The sequence below is a fragment of the Quercus suber genome, unplaced genomic scaffold (assembly GCF_002906115.3).
Source record: "Quercus suber isolate HL8 unplaced genomic scaffold, Cork oak 2.0 scaffold_30, whole genome shotgun sequence".
Classification (NCBI taxonomy): Eukaryota; Viridiplantae; Streptophyta; class Magnoliopsida; order Fagales; family Fagaceae; genus Quercus; species Quercus suber.
In genome coordinates, this window is record NW_027069495.1 from 1,005,048 (window position 1) to 1,018,626 (window position 13,579).

Below are 13,579 nucleotides of genomic sequence, written 5' to 3' on the forward strand. Positions count from 1 at the left end.
CGAATGTGTAGATGATGTGAATGAGACAATAGAGTTGAATCATGATGTTGAAGGAATTAAAGAGGTCCTGAACTTACCTTGAGACATCTTAAAAGCTCTAAATAGAGAAAGCGAAAGGTCCAAGCCCAATTAGAAGAGACAGAGATGATAATCCTAGTTGATAAAGGCAAGACAGAAAAACCCGTCAAGATCAGGGTAAACTTTCATAAAGACATTAAAAACAAGCTCATAGCTCTGCTGAAGGAATTCAAGGAAATCTTCGCTTGGTCTTATCAAGATATGCCAGGACTAGATACTGAGATCGCTGTCCATAGGATTCCAGTTAAATCTGAATGCCCCCCAATACTACAAACACTTCAAAGGATGAAATCAAAGGTTATCATAAAGATCAAAGAAGAAGTGGAAAAACATTGAAAGCTAGTTTTCTTACCGCCATAACCTACTTTGACTAGGTTGCAAAAATTGTTCCCGTGCCAAAGAAAGATGGGAAAGTATGCATGTGCGTCGATTATTATAGAGATTTGAATCGGGCTAGCCTGAAGGATAATTTTCCCTTACCACATATCGATACCCTAATTGATAACACCACAACCAACATGTTCTCCTCCTCTATGGATGGATTCTCGAATTATAATCAAATCAAGATGGCTGAAGAAGACAAAGCCAAAACAGCATTCAATACTCATTAGGGAACTTATGCCTATGAAGTCATGCCATTCGGTTTGAAGAATGTTGGGCAAACTACCAGTGAGCCATGGTAACCCTGTTCCATGATATGATGCATAAAGAGATTGAAGTCTACATGGACGATATGATGACCAAGTCGTACACTCCTAGAAATAATTTGATTGATTTAAGAAAGTTATTCAAGTACCTTATCAAGTACAGGTCAAGCCTTAACACTAACAAATGCATCTCTAAAGCTCGTTTAAGGAAATTGCTTGGCTTTAAAGTCAACCAAAAAGGAATTGAAGTGAACCCAGCAAAAGTCTAGGCCATCAAGGACATGCCTACGCCAAAAATTGAGGAACAAGTTCGAAGCTTCTTTGGAAGGATCATTTACATAGCTCGCTTTATAGTGCAGTTGACAACCACATGCAATCCCTTGTTCAAGCTATTGAAGAAGGATACAAAGATAGAATGGACGGATGAATGTCAAGCGACCTTTAACACGATTAAGTAGTATTTGTTGAACCCTCCTATTCTAGTTCACCCGACACCGATACATTCATTGATTCTCTATCTAGTGAAGCAAGAAACATCCATGGGTTGCATGTTAGGCCAGCTAAATGAACTTGATCAAAAAGAGAAGGCGATTTACTACCTAAGTAAGAAGTTCGCCAGTTGTGAGATCAACTACATCGCCATTGAGAAGATGTGTTGCACCCTAGCGTGGGATTCGTGCAAGCTGCAACAGTACATGCTCTTCTTCACCACGCGGTTGATTTCCCACATGGAACCCATCAAGTACATTTTTTAGAAGCCTGTCCTCACAATAGAAACCTTAGAACACTAAAAATTCTCACCTTTTCTCTACAATCTTCAAGATAGTGTTCTTGCACCTAATCTTCCTCTCCTTGGTTCCATACCTTCGATTTAAGGTTTAGGGGTGTGGATCTAGATTTTTAGCTACAATCCACGCCCTTTTTATTTATTTTTTTCCTTGCTTCTTTTGGCTCTTAAAATGTTTTATTTGTTTTTCTAGCATGTTTTATCTTCCTAGTTTGTTTTATAGCTTTCCTAGCATGTCTACTTGCTTTTTGACATGATTTATTGCTTTGATGCTGTTGGCCTAGCCTTCTTGGGTGGATATGTCTACTTTTTGTGTTTTTGCTTAGATCCACATGTTTTTAGGCTCTTTTCCATGTTTGTGCTTAGATCCACATGTTTTTAGGCTCTCTGCCATGTTTATGCTTAGATCTATGTTCATATGCTTAGATCTACATGCCTTTTGTGTTCTTTACCTTATTTGTGCTTAGATCTACATGTTAATATTTAGATCTATGTTCATATGCTTAGATTTATGTGTTTATGTGCCTCGTGCCATGCTTGTGCACTTGGATCTATGTTGGTTGCTATGTCATGTGCTACTTTAGCCCTTTTGCCCCCTGTTATCTCTCTTTCATGCTTTTGGCCCTTTCGGTGGGGTGTAGATCTAGATCCTATGGTCTAGGCCTACATCTATACACCTAGGCTTATATTAAAAGGTATGGATCTTTTCCTTTATGCATATACATGTTTTCTTGCTTGCTTCTATGCTTTATATCTATGTGTTAGCCTTTCTAGATCTAGGCTTTTCTATGTGCTTTATGCCCGCTATAGGTTTGTGCTTAGGTGGCTACATTCATCCCTCTTAGTGTTTGTTTGGATGTGACCACCTGCGAGATATGCCTCCGTGGTGTCAATGTGCCAGATTCACACCTTTCTTCGCTTGATGCGATGTTGATATACTCAACTTGCTTGATTTGTGCCACCCATTTGGCTTTCTTATTGCATGCTTGCGTACACGTTCATGCATGAATCTGTGTCTCGTCCATACTTTAATCCAATGAAGCTATAGACACTCAATCCAAACCTACATTTATCCTTCTAGGACACTTCCTTTTTTTTGGTAACGTGTTTGTTTGCCTCTTCGTGTGCTTCACATGTTTGTTTGCCCCCGTTTGGCATCATTTCCTTGCTTGTCTTTAGCATGCTTTTCCTTCTGTTTGTTTCTTTACTTGTCTGCTGGCTTGTTTCTTTTTGCCTTTGTGTGTACATACATGGGGAAGGATGCTTGGAGGAAAGGGCAAGGATGCAAGTAAGAGGATGCATGCCCATAAAGGGCAATGATCAATAGATTAGGGGCTTAGCCCCTCCATAGTGATCTTCTCTTTTCCTCTCTTTAAGCCTCTTATCTAGAGCATGTATTAGGGTCCCTATCCATGTACCCTTTTATTTTCCTGCTCCTTGCTTGGGTCGTGTTCCCTGGGTATAGCAATGTCTGTTTACTTTTCTTGTACCATTTTGGGCCATACCCTTGGAACGTTGGTAATGTCTGGTTTACTTTCTCACTCTGTGTGATAGCATTGTGCATGTTGCATGTATATATATATCTGCGTATGTGTGTATGGTGATTGTGCACTTTGTACGATGGACTCTCATGGCTATATGAGCGACCCTCTCTAGTCATGAGAGCTCTTGACCTTGTAATATGGGTATGCACTCAGGGCGATTAATGTAAGTGCATACTCATGCTATATTGTGTGTATGATCATCGCGGTGTAATTGTCTTGATCCATGTCACCAAGTGACAATGGTTTCCCCATGTATGCAACACATATTAGCATGTTCTAACACTTTAGAGGCCTTCGGCTCGTCATGGTGCGAGCATGTCGATATGCATCGTATACACAAATGTGAAACCATGTCGGTGCACCATAGCGCACCAAAAGCGAAACTATGCTGAATTTTCACCTTGAAAATGGGGCATCCCATTACTATCTTCACTCCATTATCCTCTCAAGATTAAGAGTTCATGTAAATATAAGTCGTGAAATTTATTATTCAATTGACAATCATTAGGAGAATAATAAATTCATAGCGGTCCAGTTCAATATGTCTTAACTCTTAAAACATATCAACATATCAACTAGAAGTCACCACTTCCATGATCAAGACAAATCATCTTAGTTGACATGTTATAGTCTTCACAGGTGAAATGCCAATTTCATCACCGACTACGAACTAAAATTATGAGTTTACAAAAATTTGTGATTTATATTTCTGTGACTTTTCACATAAATTACATACTATGCATCTCATGAGCTATATGATAATGTCCGAATATTCATGTTACCATTGTTCTAGATAATATAAAACAACTTTATTAATCACAATATTAAGTCATACATAATGTTATACATAATATCATATATAGCATCATACAATAGGATTCTAGGGCACTAATCCTAACAATCTCCCACTTGCCTAAAGACTATTGTGCACTAATCTAACTCTCAATCCCTCTAAATGCGACTTGAAAGTCCTTTGAGGTAGGCTTTGTAAAGGATCTGCTAGATTATTTGCACTTTCAATCTTTGCAACCACTACATTCCAAAGCAATGATGTCTCGAATGAAGTGAATTTTGAAATGTGCTTTGCTTTGCTGTGATTTGTAGAAATTTTTTTTTTTTTATATTTTGTGTATAATTTGAACCCTATTTTAATGCTTGAATATGCAAAGTGACTTCCACAAAATGAAAGCCAAAATATTTAACAAGAACATTATAATCATTGCAATTACTCTATTCATTTCAAGTCATGCAAGCTGTATGAAATCAATACAAATTTCTGGACATGAACATCATATTAACAAACTAAAACCCTAAATAGGTTAACCATATCATCAAATAAAATCATATTAGTGTAGGAAATTTAAAATTACCAAGAAACTTAATATGTGAACATAATATACTTGTAAGCTCACCCCTAACAATAAAAAAGTCGAACAGATGTCTTTAGATTGAGATTTCATTAATTTGAAAGGTGCAACTACTCATTTTCTCAAATCTATCATGAATCTTGTCATTGTTCCCCAAGAGGAAATTGTGCCTTGGTTTCCTCTTATTGAATAGTTAGAGGAACGAAAATGGTTAAATGATCCTATGAGCCAGGGTTTGGTGTATGATGGATGGAAAATGTTGAAATATATATATATATATATATATTATTTTTTTTGGGCAAGTGGAAAGGAGTTTCTAATTTAAATTTCATGGGGTTGTAGTATTTGTTCTGAAAATGGAGACTTGTCTTTAAGACTTCTGCTCTAATTCTCTCTAGCTTTTTCTAGAAGCTTATTGGTGTCTTTAGAGTTGTAATATCCTCTATACAAAAAATATAGGAGTCAAAGGTGCTAGAGTTCAATTAGAACTCTTTAATTTTAGAGCCATCTCAACTCATATCTTTCCTTAAGGTGATACAATNAAAAAAAAAACTCAAAATGAATTTCATTGATAAAAAAAAATGCAATTACAATAGTGTTTGAGAATAAATAGCATGGGTTAGGTCCTAGGTACAATCTAAGAAAATAAGGTACATGAATTTATTTTTTAGTCACGATATGGTAAAAAGAAGAAGAAGAAAAAAAAAAGATTACATGGATAAAGTTAATCTCATTTGACCTAGGTAGTCTTACAGGAATCACCCAATTTATCCACATGTGAAAAAAAAAAAAAAAAACAAAAAACAAAAAACAAAACATAATGTGAATTCATAGAAATTACTCATACACAACTAAAAAAAAAAAAATTCTAAACATCTAAAATCAAAGATCAATGAGTTAGGGTCTGTTTGGGATCCACTTATTTTGCTGAAATTAAATTTTTTTTGCTAAAAGTACTGTAGCAAAACTAATCTAAAAGCTAGGTTAATTGTTTTTGGCTGAAAGTACTGTAACTGAAGTTGAAAATGTTGAAAGTACTTGTAGCTAAAGCTGAAAAAGAATGCAAGTAAAAAAAAAAAAAAATCTATTGAAAATTTGAGTTAGGACAATGAAGTGTTGATGAAGGCATTATGTATTCCAATTGACATACTGTGAAAGAAGAAGTTAAACAATATATATTGAGAAGAAAAAAGAAAGAAAAAGAGCAAATAAATTTTACGACTGATTTTGATGATATAGCTTTTAATGAAGAAGAGTAGGATGAGATTGCTAAAGTTGATGTTTGTGGCAAATGGGTACAAAATGTAGGTGGCAGTGGCACTAGTAAAAAGAAACCAAGACTTGTAAGTCATACGGATGCACTTGTCACTCCTCCTCCTAAAATAACACAAATGGGAAAGAGTGGAAAAGGGGTCCAAACAATAATTAATGATGCTTACAAGAAAGAGTTAAGAGAAAAAGCTTGTGTTGATATAGCAAGGTGGATGTATGAAGTAGCAATTCCACTCAATGCTATTAATTATGATGGTTCAAAACTGCAACTCAATCAATTGGATGATACGAAATTGGTATGAAGTTTCCAAGTTACCATGAAATGAGAGTTCCTTTATTAAAAAATAAAGTGGTCCACATCGATGAAATAATGAAGAATAATGGACAAGAATTGGATGTTCTATTATGTTTGAAGGATGGCAAGACAAAAGTTATAGATCTTTGATAAATTTTTTGGTAAATTGCGCTAAGGGAAGCACGTTTATCGAGTCTATTGATGTGTCATCATATATGAAGACTGAGAAAGGATGTTTCAACTACTTAATAGCATGGTGGAGAAAATTGGAGCAAATAAATTTGTACAAGCTATAACTGATAATGACTCAAGTTATGCAATGGCATGTAAGAAGTTATTTATAAAACTATTTATTTTAATCTCATGAAATTAGAAAATAGTATTCATATTGTATCTTCCTTTTTATCTTAATTGTTACTAATTGTTATGCTAATATTTTTACATTATGATGATGATTATTGGGGGCAAAATGACCTAATTTGTATTGGACCCCATGTACTGCCCATTGTTGGATTTAATGTTGGAAGACATTGCAAAGCTTCCTACAATAATGAGAACAATAAAAAGGGAAATTGACTTACTGGGTATATATATAATCATAAATGTCTCATGAACATGATGAGACGGTTTACAGCGCTAAGGAACTTGCTTAGGCTTGCTAAAATTCGATTTTCTACTTCCTTTCTTACATTATCAAGTATACATAAGCAAAATGAAAACTTAAGAAAGATGGTTATTTCTGAGGATTGGACCTATAACAAATGGGCAAAGGAGCTAAAAGGAAAAAATGGTGGCTCAAACAGTTTTAATGCCTAAATTTTGGAACACTATTGTCTATAACCTTAAAGTGTCAAGTCATCTTATTCGTGTGCTTCGATTGGTTAATGGGGACAAAAACTTGCCATAAGATACATTTATGAGACTATGGATCGAGCTAAATAAGTAATTGAAAAACCTTTTAATGAAACAAAGAAAGATACAAAGAAATCTTTGAAATAATAGATCGAAGGTGGGAATGTCAACTCCATCGGCCTTTGCATTCGGTTGTCTATTTCTTGAATCCATAATATATTTATAATAATCGCTCTAAAATTAAGCAAGATGAAGAGGTGATCTGGGCTATACAAATGCATACAATGGTTGGTTCCAAACATTAATCAATAAGATACGATAATTGAAGAGTTGACATCATCTGATAGAGACAAGGGCCTCTTTGGGTTGCCTATGACTGTTAGGTAAAGAAAGAAAAAAGTACCAGGTATTCGCTTTGTTAGCTTTTGTTAGTTGTTATGTATTAGTTTATCAATTTTATTAAATAACAAAATTATTTAGTTTTTATAATGTTTTAGTTAAGGGTTAAGAGTTAAGAGCATTTTTTATTTTCCTTAACAATTGATTGGTGGTCTGCTTATGGATGGGAATGGCAATTTTGCCCTGCCCCACTTGACCTGTCCCTCCCCGCTTCACCCCGTACAGGTTTTCCTCACCCCGCAAAGGTGGTAAGGCAGGGATGGGGCAAGATGGGTGTAACTTTTTAGACCCACCTCGCCCTGTCTTGCCCATCCCCACGTTTATAAAAGTTAAATTATAGATTTTTCATACCCTAAAACCCTACTATTTAAATAAAAATATCATCAGCTTATTTTTTTTCTACCTAATGTGGCTCTCTACCTCTTTTTTTCTCTCTAGCAAAGTAGGAAATAAGATACCAATTTTAATGTTTTCCTTTGTCTTTATAAGAAATAAATTTATATACTATTGAATTATTGATTCTATTCAAACGTCTTTCTCAACATAGATTTCATTATGAACATAATAATGTTTTCTATTTTTATGAGGTACGGGTCTAAATGTTTGTGTTTGTGACATTGTGTGTGGGTGTGTGGTTGTTATGAACTTTTAATGAAACAAAGAAAGATACAAAGAAATCTTTGAAATAATAGATCGAAGGTGGGAATGTCAACTCCATCGGCCTTTGCATTCGGTTGTCTATTTCTTGAATCCATAATATATTTATAATAATCGCTCTAAAATTAAGCAAGATGAAGAGGTGATCTGGGCTATACAAATGCATACAATGGTTGGTTCCAAACATTAATCAATAAGATACGATAATTGAAGAGTTGACATCATCTGATAGAGACAAGGGCCTCTTTGGGTTGCCTATGACTGTTAGGTAAAGAAAGAAAAAAGTATCAGGTATTCGCTTTGTTAGCTTTTGTTAGTTGTTATGTATTAGTTTATCAATTTTATTAAATAACAAAATTATTTAGTTTTTATAATGTTTTAGTTAAGGGTTAAGAGTTAAGAGCATTTTTTATTTTCCTTAACAATTGATTGGTGGTCTGCTTATGGATGGGAATGGCAATTTTGCCCTGCCCCACTTGACCTGTCCCTCCCCGCTTCACCCCGTACAGGTTTTCCTCACCCCGTAAAGGTGGTAAGGCAGGGATGGGGCAAGATGGGTGTAACTTTTTAGACCCACCTCGCCCTGTCTTGCCCCGCCCCACGTTTATAAAAGTTAAATTATAGATTTTTCATACCCTAAAACCCTACTATTTAAATAAAAATATCATCAGCTTATTTTTTTTCTACCTAATGTGGCTCTCTACCTCTTTTTTTCTCTCTAGCAAAGTAGGAAATAAGATACCAATTTTAATGTTTTCCTTTGTCTTTATAAGAAATAAATTTATATACTATTGAATTATTGATTCTATTCAAACGTCTTTCTCAACATAGATTTCATTATGAACATAATAATGTTTTCTATTTTTATGAGGTACGGGTCTAAATGTTTGTGTTTGTGACATTGTGTGTGGGTGTGTGGTTGTTATGATGTATAAGTCTAAAGTATCTCTGGTCCAAGTCTATAGATAGATATATATATATATATGTGTGTGTGTGTGCGTGTGTGTGCGTGTGTGTGTGAAATTTATTTCATGATTTAATTAGTATGATATCATCATCTATGCATATTAATATGACTATATGGATTATGTAGGTGCATAGCAAGAAAAGAAATAGGTTAGCACAATCTCGGCTAAATGATTTGGTATATATTAAGTACAACAAAGCCTTGAAGCGAAGATATGATTTGCATGTCACAATTGATTCAATTTCCTTTAAAGATATAGATGACAACGAGTAGTTGACTAGAATAGTAGAAAAATATGAACTAGATGAATTTCTTGAAGATGTATTTGATGATGATATTTTGACGTGGGGTAGTGTTGCTAAGGCTTCTAGAGTTGAAGAAGAAAGATTCAACTTGAGATCAAGAATGAGGCCACTAGGGCAAGCAATGGGTTCAAGTTCTAGTTTACAACATACTCCTCATGATGGAGAAGAAGTTGATGAGAACTACAAATCTTATGATGACAATGATGATTGTCCCTTGCTTAATGAGGATGATGATTATGTAGATTAGGATTGCATTGCATATTTGCATTGATTTTGTTAGGCAATGATAACATTACTTAACATTCTAGTACATTTTAGCCTTTGACTTTTTGGTTCTATACTTCTATTTTGATTCAACCATGTTTTGTAATTATGACCATCAAATATCATGGTTGCATATATTTTGTAATGCACAAGAGAGTTATATAAATGTTTTATTGTAATTTTTATGATCAATTGATCACTTGATTGTTGTATTGTCCATTAATAAAAAATTTAATTTATGGATTTTTTTTTTAATGTGTGCTTCACATTGATCAAACACACGATTTTGCTTTACGTCTATAGGTTCCGTGAGGTCTTTGTGCTTAAGCATGCTCAACGTTTTTAACAATACTGATTTAATCATAATCTTAAGAATGTTTTCTACAACAACTCGATGTGACTTGATCCTCTAGTTCAGTTGTTTATTTTTTAATACATTGTATCATTTTAATCGTTAAGAGTTCCAATGATGATTACATTACTTATCTAATGGTTCATTTGGCGTTTGTTGGGGAAGTTTTGCTCAATGATGATTTTGGGATCTAACCTGGAACTCAATATTGGGCCAAAGAGAATGCCCATGAGCTAACGGTGTGCGTGCTTGCTTATTTCAAATCAGCCCAAGGCCTAAATTGTGATCTTTGGTCTTTACAAGGCCGTCAATTTGGTTATAACCATAAAATACATCATGCAATGATGGATCAACACAATAGAGATTCCACTACAAATTGATGCTTAACAATATTCTAGCAATTAAACATAAGCAATGTTCGGTGGTAAATGAATTAGACAAGTTTAGACAACCATTGCATTCCGTCGTCCAATAATAAATCCATGCAAACCACAAAATCAATAATATTGCATACATCATAACTATCAATAGTAAATTATTAATACATGGATATTGTCGCCATAATGAATCATACGTTAAAAGATGGTAAACTTAGTGTGGTTAAAGGGAGAGAGAGAGTCCAACCATGTGTAGCAATAGCTTAAACAAGTTTCTTCTTTGTTAAACTTGCTTAAGAAGATGATCTAGTGATGAGATATTATTATAGGATTCTAATGAAGGTTGTTTGTGGGAGGTTTGGTGAGTGAGTGAATGAGTATGGAAGACGAGGAAAATATAATGTTTAGGGTTAATTCTAGCTGCTATAACCAACTAGATTTTCGCAAGACTCTTACTTAACTGCTTCTAACTCACCTGGTTCCGTCTAACTTAACTTGATTGCTTCTTAGTTTCCTTTGTTCTAATACCACCCTTTTATAAAGTGATCTTGGTGGTAGTTGGCGGAGATAAAAGGGGCTTAGACTAATCAACAAAAGGTCTCTTCTCTCTTTCCTAGTCTTAGCAAATAATAGTAAATTCATTTCCTTTAGATTATTTGGTCTTCTTTCCTATTTGGTGAAGGTGCACAAACTGCTAGACAGAATGCAATGTCTAGCATCTAAGTCTTAGTTAGGTCTTTGGGTTTTGAGAATAAGAAGTCTCATCATCTTATTAGGTTATGTCATGAGTGAGGAATGCATGCTTAATGTATTACTTGTTGCACACTGCCAGAGGCCCAGAAGGTAAGAGAAGACATCTCAAGTCTTATGCTTCCATTTTAATGAACCTCCGCTTGACAACTCTTCATGCCCTCCAAACTATGTTTCCTTAAGTTTCCCTTCTTGTGATTCATGAATCAATTAATTACTTATTTTATAAAGGATTTCCAAAGTTGGTTGAAAGAGTGAGAGAACTTTTTTCTTCATTAGAGCTTTGGTTATGGTTTTCACACTATGGCCAAATAAAGGGAGTTGCTTCTTCCTATGCTTGACAAGCTACCACCCATCATGGGTCTTGACCATGTTAGTGGCAACAAATGGTGGGAGAAGAGATTCAAACTTAGCTTGCCATGTGTTAAGTCCCAAAGGAAGTATACCCTGTTACGGGTATATTTGTGGGACTCACCATCCTCCTTCTCATAGGTGGTGAGTCCCACCCACTGTCTATGAGAGAAAATATACATATATCTGTAACATTATATATTTATGAGACCCACCATTTATGGAAGGGAAAATACATATACCCATAACATTATATATTTTTCCCAAGTCCCAAGCTTTTGGTTTTGATGGTTGATTAGTCTAGCTATTTTCTGTCTTAGTTTGAACTATGGAGAAACCAAACCAATTATAGCTAGTTCCTTATGAGGGCTTCAATTACGAGGTGTTTTTCTTGATTTTGTAAAACTTGGGGGTGTTTGGTACATGTGTTTGAAAATATGTGTTTTGTTATTTGAAAACATGTGTAGAAATACGCGTGGGTGAAAAAATGTATGAAAATGCATGTAATATTGTTTAAAAACTGAAAATATGTGTTTGAGTGGGTGTACTAAACACCCCCATTGATTATTTCTCTTGGGCTTAATTATTTGTTGAGTGTAGTGAAGATAATTGTGGGTATTTTACCTACCCAAGTCGTGTGGTCTAGTAAGGAGAGAGAGGTGATGAGCTCATTGGCTCGATATACTTAGAAAGAGGGATTTTGGGCTTTTGGCTTAGTAATGTCATATTGGGTTCTTCGGCCTAACTGTCTAATATAGTGGAGCTTTTGTGATGTAGGCCCAATCAATGTGGTGTAGCAAAATAATTTAGGGAGTCTATTTTCCTTTGATTGTTTCAGTAATGATATTTTCTAGAGAATGAATCATTTTTCAAATTTTATTTTCTATAAAATTATTTTATTTTTCTATGTTTGATAACAACCTTAAATAAGTTGAAAAATAATTTTCTAACTTCTCTTATTTAGCTTGCTATTAGATTGAGTTATTTTCCCAAAAAAATTAGTGGAAAGCAATCTCTAAAAATAAATTGTAAGGACACAAAATTTTGGCGGTACAAACTCACTGAGAATAGTGAAATTTGTGCTATCTAGTTAGGCCCAAACCAATAGACATTTGTAAAGAAAGTGGGGTAAAGCAAGTTGGGCTTAGCCCGAGGATTTAGACAGAGAAGGAAGGAAGGAATGAAAGCCAAAGATTAAGTAAATAAATGGTTCTTTACAATTTCGCCCGATGACGATGTTCTTGCACAAGGATGAACACTTCTCTCTCTCTCTCTCTCTTCTCTCTCTATATCATTGTTCTTGTTCTAATATCTTTTCCTTGATTTTTCTGGGGCCTCTCTCATTTGGAAGTCATCTTTCTTTATATACTCCTCAACTAATTGCATCCTGGCCCTCCATCTACCATCCCCTAGACTCTCCTTAGGACACTTGTCCCTTTAAACTTCTATTGAAAGTGGTAGAAGGAGATGCTTAGTTGTAAATTCTACTGTTTAGGTCACTTCCTCATCAATGCAGTTGATAAAGCTGTTGCTAGTTATTTAATGCGGAGGCAGTAGGTGAGCTTTCACTGGAAACTTCCTTCACCTACCTTGACTCTCACTAAATACCATTCTCTCCATTCGGCCTTCTAGGAAGTATTTTGTCCCCTCTCCTCCTATTCTCAGGCGGATCCCCTCATCGTGCTTAGAATGCTTTTATAATGATAATCACATCTTGTTGTATCCTTTCTCGGTCCTCGGGTCCCCACATAAACTATACATTTTATGTTGACTAAAAATAGTTTTTTTTTTATTAATTTATTTTGATGCTACCAAACATTGAAAAATACGAAAAACTATATTTACAAAACGTTTTTTATCGAAACAAAGCGTAAGGGAAGTCTAGTGAGATTAGGACATGTGACATGAAAAAAAAAAAATATTTGGTAGTAACCTTAAATGAGTTGAAAAATAATCTTCTAACTTCCTTTATTTAGCTTGATGTAAAATATAGTTGTTTTCCCCAAAAAAAAAAAAAAAAAAACAGTGATAAAAATCTCTAAAAATAAACCATATTTTTTATGTTGATTAAAAATAGTTTTCTTTTGACTTATTTATTTTGATGCTACCAAATACTGAAAAATATAGAAAACTATATTTACATAATGTTTTTCATCAAAATAGAGTGTAAGTGAAGTCTAGTGAGATTAGGACATGAGACATGAAGAAAAAACTGTTCCTCAATTTGCTCACATTTTTCTTTAAATATTGTGAACCCTACTTAATTTAGTTTTCTAATCCATGAAAAATATATTAAATTATGAGTAATATTATAA